Raw genomic sequence first — 13422 nt, 5'->3', positions numbered from 1 at the left:
TGTAATCTATGATCCCAGCCCAAGGTAGAGACAAAAGGAGCACAGAGCCCCTCTCCTGTTCTTTCAGCCATTTCAGTAGCAGCCAAGCAGTGTGAAGGAGGAAACCATGTGGTCCAAATGCAAAGGGGAAGAGAGCCAGACTGGGGGAGGGAAAAGGAATAGATTGGGACAAGGAGTCTGGTAAAACTGGGACCTGATGGGGAGAAGAGAAACTGGTATAATCTGGGAAATCACAGATTGGACAAGAAAATGGGTGGAGAGAGGAAATACTGAGTTTTACCCATATTAATTTTTTTAAACATGCTTTGAATAGCTAAGCATATCAGGAGTTCCAGGCAGGACCCTGGAATTCAGCATGGGAGAACTTGTTCTCTCCCCCCCCCCCCCCACATGATAACTCTACCCTAAACTCAGCATAGCTAGTTCCTGAAAGTTTCCATTTGCACATGTTCAATAGAAGTTGTTCTACATTTGCTCCTTAACTTTCTGAACCTTCCTACTGCTTGCTTTCCTGTCCACCCTCCACTTCAAGTTACCCTGAGGCAGTGGCTCTCAAACTTTTACTGGTGACTCCTTTCACATAGGAAGTCTGAGTGCGACCCCCTTATAAATTAAAAAAAAAACCACAACATATTTAACACCATTATAAATGCTGGAGGCAGAGTGGGGTTTGGGATGGAGGTTGACAGCTCATGACCCCCTGAGGGATCCCAACCCCAGTTTGAGAACCCCTGGGCTGAGGGAAGGTGCACTGATGTGGAAGTGGAGACTTGCCTTTTCCACAGATGGGTGTTAATTTTGGGTATAACCATTTATTATAAAGCAGACCCCCCCCCCTCCCAAATCTACCCTAGCAAGCAGCCAAATATCAATCTGAAGTTGCACATGGTCACTACTGGCAAAATTGGAATCAATAAGCAGAGTCACACACCTTGCCATGTGCCAAATCACCACACTTGACTTAGCTTTCAGTAAAATTCGACTATCCAACCAAAGAGTTTGGAGCATTATTAACAAACAGTACCCCAGACTCCTACTTCTGTCCACCTGTTCTGGCCAATAGAGCACACTTAGAGCCAGGGCGAAAGTTCAGGAATCATAATTCATTGCTGTCTGGCAGTTGTGCAATCCACTGGCAAAGTAACACATCCCTCTCTAGTGGCTACTCCACAGAGAATCAGTCATTACTTTTTTAGCTCACATATGAGAAGTAGTGTTTATCCACAAAATTACTAAGATGTACCATCTAGAGAAACAGGAATTAAGAGGAAGTTTAAGAACATTTAACCTAATACCAATCAGGAACATGACCCCCACTACTTAATGCAGGGTAAGAATCATATGTGGATAAGGTATCAGAGTAAAACAAAATGCTAAGTAAATTACACACTAATATAAGAATTAAGAAAAAAAAGTCAGTTCAATCAATCTTTTCTGTTGTAATCACTTTTGGAAGCTACCCACAACAGAAGCCTTTTTAAGAGAGTCTGAGGCATGACCAGAAAGGGTTAAGCATCCTGCAGGAGGATGAATGACTCCAATTCAATCCTTAAAGACATATGGGGATAGAATGTTCATGTTTATTTACAAAAAGAAAAGGAGTACTTGTGGCACCTTAGAGACTAACCAATTTATTTGAGCATGAGCTTTTGTGAGCTACAGCTCACTTCATCGGATGCATACTGTGGAAACTGCAGAAGACATTATATACACAGAGACCATGAAACAATACCTCCTCCCACCCCACTCTCCTGCTGGTAATAGCTTATCTAAAGTGATCATCAAGTAGGGCCATTTCCAGCACAAATCCAGCTTCTCACCCTCTGCCCCCCCACACACAAACTCACTCTCCTGCTGGTAATAGCCTATCCAAAGTGACCACTCTCCCCACAATGTGCATGACAATCAAGGTGGGCCATTTCCAGCATAAATCCAAGTTTAACCAGAACGTCGGGGGGGGGGGGGGGGGGGGGGGGGGTAGGAAAAAACAAGGGGAAAAATAGGCTACCTTGCATAATGACTTAGCCACTCCCAGTCTCTATTTAAGCCTAAAGTAATAGTATCCAATTTGCAAATGAATTCCAATTCAGTAGTTTCTCGCTGGAGTCTGGATTTGAAGTTTCTGTTGTAAGATAGCGACCTTCATGTCTGTGATTGTGTGACCAGAGAGATTGAAGTGTTCTCCGACTAGTTTATGAATGTTATAATTCTTGACATCTGATTTGTGTCCATTTATTCTTTTACGTAGAGACTGTCCAGTTTGACCAATGTACATGGCAGAGAGGCATTGCTGGCACACGATGGCATATATCACATTGGTGGATGTGCAGGTGAACGAGCCTCTGATAGTGTGGCTGATGTTATTAGGCCCTGTGATGGTGTCCCCTGAATAGATATGTGGGCACAGTTGGCAACGAGCTTTGTTGCAAGGATAGGTTCCTGGGTTAGTGGTTCTGTTGTGTGGTATGTGGTTGTTGGTGAGTATTTGCTTCAGGTTGGGGGGCTGTCTGTAGGCAAGGACTGGCCTGTCTCCCAAGATTTGTGAGAGTGTTGGTCATTCTTCAGGATAGGCTGTAGATCCTTAATAATGCATTGGAGGGGTTTTAGTTGGGGGCTGAAGGTGACGGCTAGTGGTGTTCTGTTATTTTCTTTGTTGGGCCTGTCCTGTAGTAGGTGACTTCTGGGAACTCTTCTGGCTCTATCAATCTGTTTCTTCACTTCTGCAGGTGGGTACTGTAGTTGTAAGAATGCTTGATAGAGATCTTGTAGGTGTTTGTCTCTGTCTGAGGGGTTGGAGCAAATGCGGTTGTATTGCAGAGCTTGGCTGTAGATGATGGATCGTGTGGTGTGGTCAGGGTGAAAGCTGGAGGCATGTAGGTAGGAATAGCGGTCAGTAGGTTTCCGGTATAGGGTGGCGTTTATGTGACCATCGTTTATTAGCATGTAGTGTCCAGGAAGTGGATCTCTTGTGTGGACTGGACCAGGCTGAGGTTGATGGTGGGATGGAAATTGTTGAAATCATGGTGGAATTCCTCAAGGGCTTCTTTTCCATGGGTCCAGATGATGAAGATGTCATCAATATAGTGCAAGTAGAGTAGGGGCATTAGGGGACGAGAGCTGAGGAAGCGTTGTTCTAAATCAGCCATAAAAATGTTGGCATACTGTGGGGCCATGCGGGTACCCATAGCAGTGCTGCTGATTTCAAGGTATACATTGTCCCCAAATGTGAAATAGTTATGGGTGAGGACAAAGTCAAAGTTCAGCCACCAGGTTAGCCGTGACATTATCGGGGATAGTGTTCTTGACGGCTTGTAGTCCATCTTTGTGTGGAATGTTGGTGTAGAGGGCTTCTACATCCATAGTGGCCAGGATGGTGTCATCAGGAAGATCACCGATGGACTGTAGTTTCCTCAGGAAGTCAGTGGTGTCTCGAAGGTAGCTGGGAGTGCTGGTAGCGTAGGGCCCGAGGAGGGAGTCTACATAGCCAGACAATCCTGCTGTCAGGGTGCCAATGCCTGAGATGATGGGGCGCCCAGGATTTCCAGGTTTATGGATCTTGGGTAGTAGATAGAATATCCCAGGTTGGGGTTTCAGGGGTGTGTCTGTGTGGATTTGATCTTGTGCTTTTTCAGGAAGTTTCTTGAGCAAATGCTGTAGTTGCTTTTGGTAACTCTCAGTGGGATCATAGGGTAATGGCTTGTAGAAAGTGGTGTTGGAGAGCTGCCACGCAGCTGTAGCTCATGCTCAAATAAATTGGTTAGTCTCTAAGGTGCCACAAGTACTCCTTTTCTTTTTGCGAATACAGACTAACACGGCTGTTACTCTGAAACATATTTACTACTACATATATATGTAATGCACAAAATGTATTCCAACTGTTCCTGTCTATGCTGTATTCTGATAATTCAGAGATCAAAAGGACATCTTAGCATTTAAATGAACTGTACACATGGATATTGCTGTATTCATCTCTTTGAAATGTATAGCAAATCTGTTAATGGTGGATAATTACGAGCGATGCTTAGGAAACGGGTCCACTTCAAAGTCCCCATGAGTGCCTATTGTTTGACTAAAGGCTCCCAGCTGTCAAAGAAGGCCTGAAACTGTATTAAAAAACATGGCTTGGGTCCTGATCCTTTGATGAAGCTTAAGCAGATCTGCGATGACAGGAAGTTTGAGATGCAAGACCGAGATCCCAGTCCTAAGCTGATACACCCTGAATAGGATATTGGACACTGGACTATAACAAGGATCGGCAACGTTCAGCACATGGCCCGTCAGGGAAATCCGCTGGTGGGACGGCAGCCATCACATCCTTCGGCCTGCGCTGCTTCCCGCAGCTCCCATTGGCCTGGAACAATGAACCGTGGGCAGTGGGAGCTGTGGTCAGCTGAACCTGTGGACCCTACAGGTAAACAAACCATCCCAGCCTTCCAGCTGATTTCCCTGACGGGCTGCGTGCCAAAGGTTGCTCATCCCTGGACTATAACCAATGGATTAATTCTAGAATAACTCTTTGCAACAACAAAGTTCATCATCTCTGCTATGAATCTGAATTTCAAGATTGTACTCATGTTTGTATGCATACTGATAGTTTAACCAACTCTTTTCTTTAAGAAATTTTAGTTTAGTTAATAAGAATTGGTTATAAGTGTGTATTTGGGTAAGATCTAGAATATCTGTTAATGTGTCCCATCCTTTGTGATGGGTAGAACTCTATATGATGAATAATATTTTCATTAATTGTCATATTTGACTAGGGTGTCTAGGTGGAGGCCTGAGGCCAAGTTACCTTAAGGAAACTTGGTAACTTCTGAGTAACCAGTGAGCTATAATAAAAGCTGTTTTATGCTGGCTTGGTAAATTTAAGTATTGGAATATCCACCAACTTTGGTGAATGCCTGTCCCATTATTTGCAGTTCACCCTCATTGAGGGACCTCAGCTGGCTCCCCCTTAGGAATCCAGTCAGAGTCCAATTCATTTTAGCATAGATAAAACATAAGTGGCAAAAGGAATTTTGTTTAAGAGTAGGTGAATCCTGTTTGGCTTTTAATAAAGCATCTCTTTCAAGCCTCCAGATTTCTAAGAAAAATAGATCTTTTCATATATGACAAATCTTCAAAAGTGATTGATGATTTTGAATCCCCAACTTGACACTTAAAGAAGGCCTGATTTTCAGCAAGTACCAAGCATTCTGTTCTGAGAGAAGGGAAACCTCAAGTTGCCTCATTGTAGGCGGTCAAAAAATTGAAATGCCCAAAATTACTACGTACTTTTGAAAAATCTCTGCCTGTGTTCCAGGACAGCATGTATTGACCAGGAGGGAGGCCCTTCAATCTCCCCCTTCTAGACTTCGTTTAGCAGATAAGAATGACAAATCTTTAGTTGTAATTAAAGACTTTGAGTAACATTTTATATGTAATATTTGTAACAGGTTCTCTTTATAAATTCTTGTAAAATAGAATAAAATGTGTAAAGTTTGTTACTGTATGTGAAAGCAAATGGCGATATGACTTTTGTGCTTGCTAACGTAACAAGTGTTGCATCATTGCAGAAGTAGTTTAAACCTGATGTCAAAGACTAAGTATAAGTTAACATGGTATAAGCGTATCCACAAACATGGCTCTTAAATATTTATAAGAAGCAAAACCAAGTTCGTAATAACCTAAAAATTAATCACAACATGAAAAGAATTTAACTGTACATAAACAACTTCATTGAAGCATAAGAACATCCTAGATTCTTAAAAAAAGGAAAAGTAATGAAGATCTGCAAAAAGATCAACCACACTCCTTCCTATGAATCATGTATTCCTGCCACCAGGCTGTCTATTCCATTGCATAACTAGTTTAGTAACAAAGAATGCCTATTAAAAACCTGTATTGTTCAAACATGAGACTTACATTTGTCTAGCACCATAAGTATCCCTGGTACTTAATTTCTTCTGTCTGTAGTCTAGGTATTGCACACTTTTCTGAGTAAAGCCTCTGCCCTGAGGATCTTACTACCAACTAGTAGCTAAAAGCCCAGACTGTCACATGTGTAGAGTCATTGTGAAAAACAGCCAAAAATGGCTCATTTCCATACACTGTGCTGTAATAAGCAATGTAGCAGTTTGTTCATGTTCCCTATAATTTGTGCACAGAGCTGCTTTGGGATAGAGGCACCACCAGCTGTGTTACTCCACATAGCTATTACTCCCACCTTCTCTAAACAGCAGTCACATTCCAACCAGCACAGAACCTTGGAATCCAATGGAAGAATTCTTCTGCTGACCTAGCTCTATCTACCCCAGGGATTAGGTCAGTTTAGCTATGTCCCTCAGGGACAGATTTTTTCATACCCAAAAGTCCCAGTGTACACTTGTCCTCAGATGTTTAGACTTCAGCATGACTGTGACAATCCTGGAAGATTTGTATTTATTTGTGAAGATGGCAAATCATGGACATGTGCTGAGGGGAGAACCTATGTATATTTGAGGTTACAGCATGCGCTGTTTGTGTTTTTGTGTTGTGGGGGCGGGGCTGCTTTGTGTTCCTCTGTGAGGGTAGCAGCTGAGCCAGGCAATCTGTCCATCTCTTCCTCACATAACCAATGAAATCACTGCACATAAGTTAGCTTAGAGTAATGGTGGGGATTGGTTGAGTTAGCTCTGACATCAGACTCTTGGCCTGGGATAACCTAGACCCATGCCTTCCAGTAGCTATAGACTGCATGGATGTAATTCATAAAGTGAACATGGCTGAAAACTTAAAAATTGGACTACAACAGACCGCAAAACCTAGTGATTCAACCTGGTGATATTCTGAACAAAATGAACTCTCAGCCATGTTTATAGTTGTTTCCCTCACTTCACAATGATTCTACAGAAATGACATAGGCTTCAGAGTAATGTTCCTGGTATCTTACTATAAAGATTTCATAGGCATTAGGGACCAATCATAATGTCCAGTCACTTTCCCCGCAAATGCAGATTAAAAAACAAAAACATAAGAAAAAATAACCGTTAAGGGTGGGGAAGTGGTGGAAACAGGGAGAAGGGTAAGGATTAGATCACTAGGGAGAGGTGTGTTAGAGAAGTACAGCTTGGGTATGAGCTTTCTTGGTATTGTGATTTCTAGGGCCCTCATGATAATGTTTACATAGTGAATGCAACAGTGGAAATGGAGTGTTCAAAACACAGATCAGCGGTTATAAATTGGATTTGAAAGGAACTGTGTGGTCAGTCTCCAGCTGTGCAGAGAAATACTATTGACAGCTGAAAAAGATTTAATAGAATTGTAACAACTGAAAGGGAAGTAACTCAAAACAAAAAAGGAACACAGGAAGTGTGTCTGCCACACATGAAAATCAGAACTGTAGTAGTCACATGCATCCTGCTTTGTGCAAACACACGTCTGTGAAAAAAAAACAAAAAAACCACACCAGACTACTCGGTCTTACATCAGCAAACACACTGTATACCTATGCTGTACAAAGTCAAATTTGGCCTAAGAAACTGGGGATAGTCCAGAGACAGTAACATTCTGTTATGCAAGTATGAAGAAAACAGGCCTGATCCTGCACCATCCACTTGATGTAAGATTAAGTGGAAACTGACTTTAGTTCAAGGTGTAGGGGTTTTTTTTCTACTCTTGTGGCTACAGGACCCAAGACTGATGAATATGATGCCTGCATGTAAGTGACTCATGTTCTTCTGTGCAAGCACCACCTACTATTCTTAAGTAGATGCAAAGAACCCACCAAAAATCAAGCACTGTTTATATTGTGTTCTATTCAGATATAACTATCTGAAGTGATGCATATTCAGAAACAGTTCTGAATTGCTTCTTACTGCTGCTATTCCTTAGCATAGCTTAAAATAAAGATGGATACATTTATGAATGGAATCATATGTTGGGTTGCTTGTGATGCAAGGGACTGGACTCATAATAAAGGAGGTCCCTTTCAGTCCTGTCCACATCATTGACCAGCTGGAAAGATTAGAGTTTTATTGTGTCAGGAAGGGTCGTTTCACCATGCACACATGAAAAAAATTTCCATTGAGAATCAAAGTTTACAGATAAGCATTTATCTATTTTAAATTGCCTAAAGGTAATTGATATTATCCAACAAAAATTATAAAAATCTAATTCTGCCAAGCAGAACTGGCGATGGGATTACATCCAGCCAATTGTTCAGTTCATCTTTATCAAAAATTACAGAAGGGAGAAGGGTAGGGAGGAGAGCATGATTGGAGAGCATTACTGAAGAGTTCAGTAATCAGTGGTACTGATAGTCTGATTTTCAAGTGGTCTTCATTGGCATCCAAATCAGCATTTGAAAAGGGAGTTGCTGTCCACTGCAAGCCTTATATAAAAGGTTTAAGGCTACTGCACATGTTTCCAATGCCAAGGAAACTATTTTCTTTTTTTAAAAAAAACATGCACCTCTGAGAAGTACATTGTGACCCAAGTACAGCTTTTAAGAGGATGGAGTTTACTATTTCTTCCTCCTTTTGCTATAGAGTAAATTGCATATTGCATGACGGTACAAATTTGCCAAACACCAATCAACTTCCAAATATGATTACAGTTATAAGGCAGTGATGGGAGGAAGATTTATATGGTACATGCATGCAATTATCAATAACCACATTACTATTTCTACTGAAACAAAAGGAAATGTTAGAAAATTTGTGTACCGTTAATCAAAATTGCATTTTGTTTTTAGTATTCTGTTCAGTTTTCTATAGTTCAGGTCTAAGTTTCACATTCTTGTCCCTTAAATAATAAAGCAAGTTTGAAAATGACCACGATTCCAGGGGTTTTTTTTTGTTTTTTTCTAAAAATCAATCAGCATTTAGTCATTCATTATTTCAATGACCGAAGCATGCAATTACTGCTTGATGTTCTCATTGCTACCACAATATTCCTTCAAGCATGCTGCAATTTCTATTTTGTTGTTAAATTAGAGAAAACCACAGATTTGCTCATTGGTCCTGTATGCTGTCAAGGTCTGAACTAATTCCATCTATTCACTTTCCCAGGTTCTTCTATTTGTTTCACAGAACTAAAACACACTTCTAGACTCTGCAGAGGACATATGTTGAGCTAAAGAGAGTAAACAGCTAACTTTCCAGAAAGGCCCCCCAACCCATGATGCATAAGTATGTGGTTGGTAAATCTTAAGTGCAGTTTTTATTAGTTTTGGAGGACAATAGAGTCTACTGGATAAGCTATCAAACCACTTGGATTCTGTTCCCAGCCCTGTGTGACCATAGGTAAGTTTTTTGCATGAATCAGGGAAATCAAAACATTGTTTTGAGCTGACCCAAACCAAAATACTTATTTTTGTCAAAGCAACGTTGACCTTGATCTGTCAGCTGCTGCAGTGTCTCATGGAAGTTTTAGTTTGAGTGCCTTGTGAACTCATTCTTTTTAATAGGCCTGGCTCCCCAACTGGACTACATCTCCCGTGACACACTGTGGTTCTATAACTGGTTGGACAACCACTGTTCATCATGGGAGATGTAGTCCAGCTGGGGAGCCCAGCCTATGAAAGGAAGAGGGGGCATGAGATACCATGGCAGCTCAGGTGGACACAGATTAACATCACTGACCCAAAGTGTTTTGATTTTCTTCAAAGAAACAAAATGTTATAGTTTAGGACTATTGAAACATTTCAAATCAGATGTTTCCAAACTGATTGAACAGAACTTTCTGCTCAGAGAAAAAAAGATGTTTTGTTCCAATCTGATGAAAACAAATGCTGAAATGGAAATTCTGATTTTCATCCAGATTAATAAATTTTCAAGAAATACAACCTCACTTAAGTGAACTAGCACCAATACTTCATTTGGGCCAAGCATTCTTTTTATCCTGTAGCACAAGAGTTCTGCTTTGTACTGCAATTTCAAATAGATTTAGCTGTCCAAAGAATCTTTCTGCCATAGTTCTGACACTCATTTTGCATTTTATTGAAAAACAAACTGTCCAATTCAGAATATTCAGCTCTTTAAAAACTTCTAGGCTGTGCTCACCACAAGTTTGGCTGAGTCTAACCACTACCCTATGTGTTCATTTCCCTACCATGTGACAGTTTTCATGTCTCTGCTCAGCTTATTTTTGAGAATTTGGGCCGGAGTTTCTAAGTTAAATGCCAACACTCTTAGGTCTCAAGTGACTACCTAGCTTTAGTTTTTACCCCAGTTTGAAAATACTCCATACTATAAACCTTATGTCATGGTATCTGGGCAGGTTGTACTGCAAAGTACTAGGTAAACAAATTTCTGTAATATTCCTATTTACATTCATCTATCAAAACATTCCATCCTCACTGCATTAACTGTTTTCATTGTATTGAGCCCTTTAGAAATGACTAGCTCATACTAGTATTTCATAAAGGAGTATACTCACACAAAAGTACACTATACAGTTTCTGAAAACTCTTGCTTTCCAAACAGACTAATGCACAAACTTGCATGGAAGAAATTTACTTGTATTCTGGGTAGTCTTATTCTCTTGCTTCCCAGTTTTACTATTTGATCTGTAAAATCATATGATTCTTGCAGTCCACAGAAGTATCTGGAGCATAAACACACCACAAACAGCAGTATGTGTTTTTATCACATGCATAGTAAAGGCATTGTGAGTCAAACTATGCTAGAACAAGGATTTTAGATTAAAACAAGCACAGAAAGTATACAAGAATACAAGTATCTGTTTCCAGCACTAAATTTAAAGTGACATCATTTCTAATGCATTTGTCTCAATTTTTGCTTCAGTTTTTGTTGTCATTGTTACAAGTTACATCTGATTGTTGGAACTGCAAATTAGAAAAAGAATGTTTCTCCCTATTTTTAGCATTTATTTTGAGCATCTGACAAGTCAGTTTCATGGTTTTTTTCCGGTGTGGTCAGTTTCTCTTTGCATGTCTTTCACACAAGGAGACAGGAAAAAAAAAAAAAAAAAATGTCAAATATAGGAAATTATGACCCTATAACCACATTTGGCAAGGACACTCAACAGCTATAGGGCCTGAAACCATCTTTGATTTTTTTATTTTTTACGATTTTCTAGATTTCAAGCTGACCGTTTCCAAACCAACCATTTCCCTTTAAATTACTTCTTTTGGTCCTCCGAGATCTATTTTTAGATAGATGCCCTCAGACTTCTCAAGAGAAATTAACAACAAATGTTTACTGCCATCTTACTCATTAACCTCTGCAATCCTTAAAAAGGAAACATAGGGAACATTTCTTGTGGGCTGTCTAAAACAATGGGTAAGATACAGAGGGGGCCCTCAACTTGCAAGCATTTCAAAGGAAGGCAGCAACACTGGGAAAAAAAAATATCCTTAGCCACACACTTTCACCCAATTCCATCTTCAAAGCAAGATGCTTTGAACAGGAACAGTGCCTCAGAAGTATTCAATATATAGTACTTAAACTACAGCTATAAACACATAAGGAGACACAAAAGAGTAAACAATGAAAACTGATCTGTTGCAATCAAGGCTACAGTTAAGCTAGAAAATTTGGTAGATATGGCTGAATTACACTAATAACTAACTTATGTAATGCCTTTCACACAGAGAAATAGTTTTTCCGTTCCAAACCCTTCCCAATTCTGTAAGTGCAAAGAGGCTGAATCATAACATCAGCATCTAACAAGATTCCAGCTGTTTTCACTGCTTTCAGAGAGGGGCAGGGAGGAGATCTGGGACATCTGCTATGGAAACCTGAACTGCCAGTACTTGGTCTCTCTCCCATTAGCCACAAGCCCTAAGATTCTAGCAGACTTAATATAGAGCCCAGCCAGTAAATTTGTTCAAGATAATACAGTAGTAACTGGTCAAACTGAAGTCCATAGGTACCAGGATTTCCCCCAGTTCTTCTGGGTCCAGCTGGTAGACACCAAAGATTTCACCCATCTTGACTTCTGTCAACACACTGCTGATCCTGCCTATTCCATTCCTTCCCCTCCCACCCATTCCGACGAAAGAACACAAAGGACTACCTTCCACCCCAGGGTGCAGCCCTCAGATTCCAGACCCTCCCTGTCCCCCGGGCCCACCCACAGCCAGCACCCTGCCAAGCGGGAACCGCTGCGCAGAGAGAGGGGCAGGTGCGTCCCTTTCCAGGCAGGGCTCTGGAAAGCAGGGTGAGGGAAGATAGAGGAGCTCAGTGCACAGCCCTTCTCGGGCAGCAGAGCCAGACTGGCTGGGATGCTCAGCCCTCAGAAGAGTCACATTTTGGGAAGTTAAGTAGCCCTCCTTCCGACCTCTTGCAGCTCGCCACAGCAGAGCGGCTCTGACCACTAGGTCCTGCGGGAGGGAGGGAGTGAGTGAAGACTGGATCCCCACACCCAGGGGGGCTAACCCATGGGTGGCTAACACTCTCCTCCCACACCCACCCAGCAGGACAGGGCACTTGCACCCCGGACAGCAGCACCAAATTAAGCCCACCGGGCCCCCTCTTCCCTGCACTCAAGGGAGAGCCAAGCATGCCCAACGGCCCCCCTTCCCTGCCCTGGGAGGGGGGAGAAACATGGAGAAGGAGGGGCACGGCCAAAGGAACCCCCTCTCTCTACCCTCAGGAGAGTCTGGGGGGCAATATGGAAGGGGCCGGCAACGGCCGAAGGACTCCCCCTTTCCCTGCCCTGGGTGGGGGGGGAAGAAATATGGGGGGCCGGCAACGACCGAAGAAGGACCCCCGTCCCCTGGGGGGAGAAGCGCGGGGCGGGCATGGTCGGCCCCTTGTTCGCGGGGTTTCTCGGGCACCCCGCGGACGAGCAGGGCAGGAGCCGGGCTAGCGCCACTCACCCTCACAGCCGCCTCCGTCCGTCTCGGCAGCAGGACCCCGCTCCCCGTCACCCAGCGCCGCGATCGGGTCTGGGTCCGAGCCCGAGCTCGCGAAGTATTTATAGCGCTCCGGCCCCGCCCCCCGCCCGCCCCGCTCGAGCGCTACCTGCGGCCGCCTCTTGCGCGGGGCTCCGCCTGGCCGCGGGCGGGGCGAGGAGCGCGGCTGGGCTGGCGCAGGTCCCGGCCCGGCCCGGCCCCCGGGCCCGCGCTGCGAGGCGGAAGCTGAGGGACGCTACCCTGGCTCGTGACAGGCCCCGGCTAGCAGCCTCCGCCCCGGGGCCCCCAGCCCGTCACAGGCCCGCCCGGCTGGAGCTGAGGCTGCGGGGAGCTGGGCCCCGCCTGCCGCTTTGGGCCCCTCAGGCCAGGCCAGGGACAGTCACAAAACCACCCTTTGGCTGCCAGCCAGCCAACCCCGCAGGCCCCGAGGGCTTGTCTACACGTGACTGTGCCGCTGTAGCACTTAGTGAAGACACTAACTACACCTAGGGGAGAGCTTCTGCCAGGCTAGCTAATCCACCTCCCCACGAGGGTGGTAGCCGTGTCGATGGGATGGGATAAGTCCTCCCGTCGACTGAGCG

The 13422-nt window shown here is 43.5% G+C and overlaps 1 protein-coding gene across 2 annotated transcripts in view; it reads right to left on the bottom strand.

Moving 5' to 3' along the window:
* The window catches only part of NDRG1 (N-myc downstream regulated 1), a 66584-nt gene extending 53633 nt beyond the window's left edge, over positions 1-12951 (bottom strand). The window contains exon 1 of one of the 2 annotated variants that reach the window (XM_037891980.1): positions 12806-12951. The gene's annotated coding sequence lies outside the window, so the exon portion shown is untranslated. The remainder of the gene's footprint in view (positions 1-12805) is intronic. The other variant, XM_043539061.1, reaches the window with a different exon arrangement.
* Positions 12952-13422: the final 471 nt, after the last annotated feature.

The sequence above is a fragment of the Chelonia mydas genome, chromosome 2, assembly GCF_015237465.2.
Source record: "Chelonia mydas isolate rCheMyd1 chromosome 2, rCheMyd1.pri.v2, whole genome shotgun sequence".
Classification (NCBI taxonomy): Eukaryota; Metazoa; Chordata; order Testudines; family Cheloniidae; genus Chelonia; species Chelonia mydas.
This window is presented reverse-complemented; position numbering and strand designations above follow the sequence as displayed.